A 5,755-nucleotide genomic window follows, 5' to 3' on the forward strand; every position below is an offset into this window, starting at 1 on the left:
TCCTGACATTTCAGAGCAGGACTTTGTACCCGGTGCTGAACCCCGTATCTTCCGGCTTTGCTCCTTGTAATGTGTCTCAGGGCTGCACAACCCAGCAGCCAAGGGCTGGCAAAGCCCTGCGTCCTGGAGAGTCAACTGTCTGCATGCGCACAAAGGCTCCCTCCTCTCTCCTGCAGAGGACGCTCCAGGGACAGGGAGACCCCTGGCAGAGCCTCAAACCATAATACCCAAGTCAACCCCTGTGGCGACTCTCTATTCTACGTCTTTAGAGTGTGGGGTTTTTTTCACCCGAGTATGACTCTGCCCTGTCAACTGGTTAAGAGATAAACACATCCCCGCCTAGTATTTTAATGCTTTATTTGTCATGAAATAAACAAGCCTGCTGTAAAGTGGATGGTTTGGTTTAAGGTTTCATAGGGATCCTCTAAACAAACGCCCGCACGTCAGGACTCACACCCTAATGGCACCAGAGGATGAGAAGGATTCCGCCCTGTGAGGAAGTGCGTTGCTTGGAGCTCGGCAGGTACCTGACTTCTGAGCCTCTTCTTTTCAGGAACCGAGGATTCCCTGTTGCCAAGGCTGTGGCCGCCCAGGGCCGAGCAGCACGGAGCTTTGGGGAATCAGAGAACGACTTCCAGGCAAGGGTCCCAGGACTGGAGACCCCGCAAAGGACATTAAGAGACCCAGCTTTTGGGAAACGGGTGTGAGAGTTATGTGTCTCTCTGTCTTCACCAAATCCATATTCTATGATCTGGCTCGTCTGTTCTCCGATTTCTCTTTTTCCCACCCAAGGCTAGACCCCGAACCCCAGCCTGATCAAAGCTCCAAATCTGCACAGACGCTTGCTCTCCACCCCTCAGGCAGTCGGCGGGCCCCTGCGCCCCTCAGTTCAGAGCCAGCGCACTGGGCTGGGTGCTTACTTTCTCGTCCACTCTCCTTCCCTTGCACTGAAACGTCCTTTTAGGTTTCAGGTCTCAACTTCTCACTAGATTTCCTCTCCACACTGACACTTGCCGGGTTATTTTTTGTTTTCCTTCGCTCTCTTCATTCCCAATGTTTTAATCGTCAGGCTCAGAATTACGACACACAGAGCCCATGCCTCTGAACTGTGGCTCTCAGTTGGCCGTTAGAGAGGGGAGTGGGTCCCGCCTGTCTGTTCGGGTCTTCATACCCGGCCTCACTGCCCTGACGCTTGTATTCTCCCAGGGTCCCTCTGCAGCTGCAGTTTTTCACTCGGGGCGTGGGAGCCTGAACGCTCCAGGGCACGCGGGGGCTGAGCCTTGGAGCATCATGTGTCCGCGTTGGCACGAGGGCTGCCTGCTCCCTCTGTGCGGGCACTCCTGAGTCTGTGGGTGCTGCCCAACACTAGGACATCGTCACAGAGTCTCCTCCCTTGGGCTGCTAAAGACCTGATGCCCCACTGGGAGAGACCTCAGCCCCGCCCCGCCCCTGCCATGGACCACAGGTTCTGCTGGGTGATCGTTTGTCTCCTGGGAGTAGGTGAGTCCTGGGAGTATGTGGAAAACTCCCATCCCATTCCCTCGACCTAAGGCCAGTTCCAAACTTTTGCCTCATTCTCTTTCTGGACTCTGTGCCCTCCCACAGGACACATAGAATCTGGTGTCAGCCAAAGCCCTTGCCACTATGTCACAGGGATGGGACGGAATGTGACTCTGGGATGCGGTCCTGTGCCCCGTCGTTTGTACCTCTTCTGGTACCGACAGACCCCAGGAAAGGGCACGGGGTTTCTGAGGTCCATCTATAACCAACTGTCTTCAGAGAAGGCAGACTTTTTGAAGGATCACTTCTCGGCTGAGATGCCCGATGGCGTGTGCCTCACTCTGAAGACCCGGCCTGCACAGCTGGGGGCCTCGGCCATGTGCCTCTGTGCCGGCAGCTCAGCCGCAGCCTTGCAGAGACGCTTCCTGCCCTTCCACCAACTCTACAGCTTCGCGGCTCTCCCCAGGCTCTCAGCCTCCCTGCCCTGCCCAAGGCGGGCGGGGGATGTGCGGTGGGACTGCAGCTGCTCTCCAGTAGCGGAGGTCAAAATGAACTTTAATTTGCAGAAAAGGAAATATTGCACAGGATATCTGGGGCTGTGGTATTTGGGAAAGGTTCCCAGGCACCGCAGAATGTGGCTGGGGACCACAACGATGGGACAGGTGTAGCCAATGAGTGACCTGGGGAGCCTACAGAGAAACCTGTGTATTCTCTTTTGGTCTCTGTGTTATTTCCTATTTAGCAAAACATGCCTTCCTTCCATCTCTGAGTGGAGACTGGCTTACTGGAGAGGAGGGGAGGGGTTCGCACAGGGATACCCAGGAGCCCCAACTGGGAACTTTCCAGAAGGCGAAGGATCTCAACGCCAGAGCCTAGTACCGGTAGGAGAGGGATGTTCTGGGACAGTAGGCAGCCGAGGCAGAAGCACCTCAGGACCCTGCCAGCCAGCACAGAGAGGTTCTTTGGGGAACAGTGGTTGCCCCTGTGAATGTGGTCTCATGCTCTTGGGCCAGCAGGGATCCAGGCCAACAAGAAGGTCACCACAGAGGACACACTTGGCAAGAGCAAACGCCCACAGAACTTCCCGTGCCCACAACTGGCGTGAACTGCTCACTCTGGGCATGATGGGCAAAGATGGGACTGACTTCTCAGAGGCTGAGACCTGAGTGTTCCTGAACAGCTGGCTGGAGGGATGATGCAGAGAATACTTGACGAGGGAGATACTGGATGTCCCATTGATAAGGCAGGTGGACCTCACGTATTCAGTTAGAGAAATAAATTGGTATTGTTGTGCTAGTGAATTAAGTATTTTGTATTGGTTACACACTTTTCTTTCTTTCTTTCTTCCTCCCTCCCTCCCTCCCTCTCTCCCTCTCTCCCTTCCTTCCTTCCTTTCTTCCTTCCTTCCTTTCTTTCTTCCTTCCTTTCTTTCTTTCTTTCTTTCTTTTCTTTCTTCCCTCCCTCCCTCCTTTCCTTCCTTCCTTTTTTCTTTCTTTCTTTCTCACTCTGCTCTCTCGCTCTCCCCTTCCTTCCTTCCTCCCTCCCTCCCTCCCTTTCTCTCTCTCTCTCTCTCCCTCCCCCTTCCTTCCCTCCCTTCCTCCTTCTCTCCCCCGTTCCTTCCTTCCTTCCTTCCCTCTTTCCTTTCGACAAAAGATTCCTCACCCCAAGATATGGGAAATATGGCTAGTGCATCGCAGGGACCCCATGCGTCTCAGAGGAAGAATCAATCACAGGGTCATGTATGATGAGGGGTCAGCCTACCCTAAAGAACTCTCCTTCATGTTATGAAATCACCAGTTCCTCTAGAAAAGATGTGCTGGGGCTACTAAGACAGAAACACCATAGAGAGAACATGCAAAATGAGGAGGAGATGTATAGTCTCATATTTTTGGGGGAGTGAAAGTGGTGCTGTTAATAATTACCCTTGAACAACAAGGTGAGAACTATACTTACCCCACCTGTGTCCCAAACGTGGGCTTCGTCTCAGAGTCCTGAGCAGGAGGAGGCTTCAGGCCTGGGCAAACAGCTGTGGCTAATGGGAGAAATGTCTGCTAAGAGCGGTGGTCATGGTGGCTCATGGGGCTTTGCTGGTGGATCTCCCTGACAGGGTGGCCCAAAGTGAAGGGGCACCTACCCTTCCTCCCTGAGGGACCACTAAGGGCTGAGCACGTGCCCCCCTTTTCCCCCCACATCCTGACCCCTGGAAGCAGCAGACAGGGCCGGTTTTCCAGGCAGCTGGGAAGAAACACAAGCCCCTGAAGCAACCTGAAAGATGGTGGCCTGAAGGGTCAACCCCTGCTGAGTTCAGCCTAAGCTTAAGGTGGTTCACAAACAATAAACAACCCTGGGGCTCCTTAGGAATTCATATGGAATCAAGCCTTTGGGTAAGGCTGGACTTTCTGGTAATGTGGGTACTTAGGGCTCAGAACTAGCACATTTTGGATATTCGTGAATATGTGACCTTCCTTTGTAATGTAAAAAATTAATAAACAGAAGCCTCAATTAAATAGAGTTGGGAGACCAGGAGGTGGAGCTCTCAAGCCCTGTGATGGTAGCAGAGCCCAAGAGGAAGAAGAAAAAGATTCCTCTTCTTTCCTGGCAAGGACTCAGTCAGTGAAAAGACTTGGACCCTTTTTTACTACAGACCTCCCATCTTCCTTTTCCTCTCTGTAAAATGTCATGCAGGAACTTGCATGTGGCTCGCCATGGTTGCAGAAAAGCCGTGAGTCAGGTTTTTTCAATGTCTTACCAAGGGATATAGCCAGGGAGACAGACTCTGAGAGAGCTCTGAGAAACTGCTCTGAAAGGTATTGGCGGGGGGGATGTGAGCGTATCTGTGATTTTGGCAAAGGGTACGTGCAACCAAGCTCACATCTTGGTAGAAGGTTGCTGCTGGTCACAAGGAACAGACACCTTAGTTCATCGTTTTAGTGCTTTTCTAAGTATGGGAAAATGCAAGAATCCAGGTTCTTGAAAATTTCTCCTGAAAATATCAATCTGAAGGCCTGTTCTGCCAGTTTTCCCAGAGCACAGAGTGCCCCATTCCTGATCTTTGCTAGGAAGGTGAGTTTCAGTTGCTTCAGTTTGTGTTGGAAAAAAAGTAGAAGCGGGGGAAGGGAGGTCAATATGGTGATTCAGAAGAGTTGTGACTAATACTACACTCAGCTGGGAAATACCACACGGGAAACCTGGGGGGCTCCAGAGAGGATGCTGGTAAGACATCCAGGAAATTACTGGAAACTTTCCTGCCCCAGCTGACAATGTAAACACTTCCAATTTATTAAGAGGAGGCACTGTGGTTCCACTGAACCGCAAGATGCTGTGGGGAGGGGCAGAAAGAGCTGCAGGAAATGAGGAGTTCAGAAAGCTTTGTAATTTTGTCAGGCAGATTGGTTGCCGATCTTGAGCCACTGCAAGAATACGAGCAGAGCTCTCTGTAGACAGTGGGAAATGCTTCAAAACTGGGACGAAAAGTAGACAGGGAGGGAGTTTGAAGGCGCATACTGGGTACCCAGGGGCAAGTGTATACAGAGGAGTAATAGCCTCAAAGGAAGATCAGAGAAACTAGGGCATGAGGCTAGTCCCCAAACCCATGGAGCATGGCCCTATTTTAGAAAAGAGAAAGAGACAATGGCTAATTTTGAGCCACATAAGAGGGGATTCTGGGCTTGGAGGACCTGTAAGAGTTCTGATATCCCAGGAAGACCTGGCTATCAGATCGTGAAGAGGATCAGAGAGCCAGTTCTCACCTATGAACACCAGAACACTGGGCAGGGGGTCGCCCCTCCCTCCCTGACCTGCCCTGGGTGCCAGGCTTCTCTGATTTGCGGCCTCTTGTCTCTTGGGAGCAGGTAAGTCCAGAAAAACAGAAGGGAAACTCCTGATATGGGTTTCCCAATTCCAGATCCTTGGCATTTCCTTCATCTGCTTCCTTGTCTCTATCTTAGCTTACATATCCTTTTCTATCAAAACCCATGGATGCTCAGGTCAAACAGATACCGAGATCCTTATGGAGAAGGAAAAGAAACCGATCTTTGAATAGTCTTAGACAATGCACCATTTTGCCTTGTGCTCGTATTGACAAGACTCAGGACTGGGACTAAGTCTGATCCCTTAGTCAGAAAGAGCGAAACTTACGGTCCCTGGAGATGTATTTGAAGGTTACTGGTCTCAAAAAGATACAGAGCTGTTCCCCCTGACAATGGGGTCAGCCGCCACCAGCCGGATGTCTCTGCACTTCTGTGTCAGCTGGGAT

This window comes from Eschrichtius robustus, chromosome 8 (assembly GCF_028021215.1).
Source record: "Eschrichtius robustus isolate mEscRob2 chromosome 8, mEscRob2.pri, whole genome shotgun sequence".
In the NCBI taxonomy this organism is placed as follows: Eukaryota; Metazoa; Chordata; class Mammalia; order Artiodactyla; family Eschrichtiidae; genus Eschrichtius; species Eschrichtius robustus.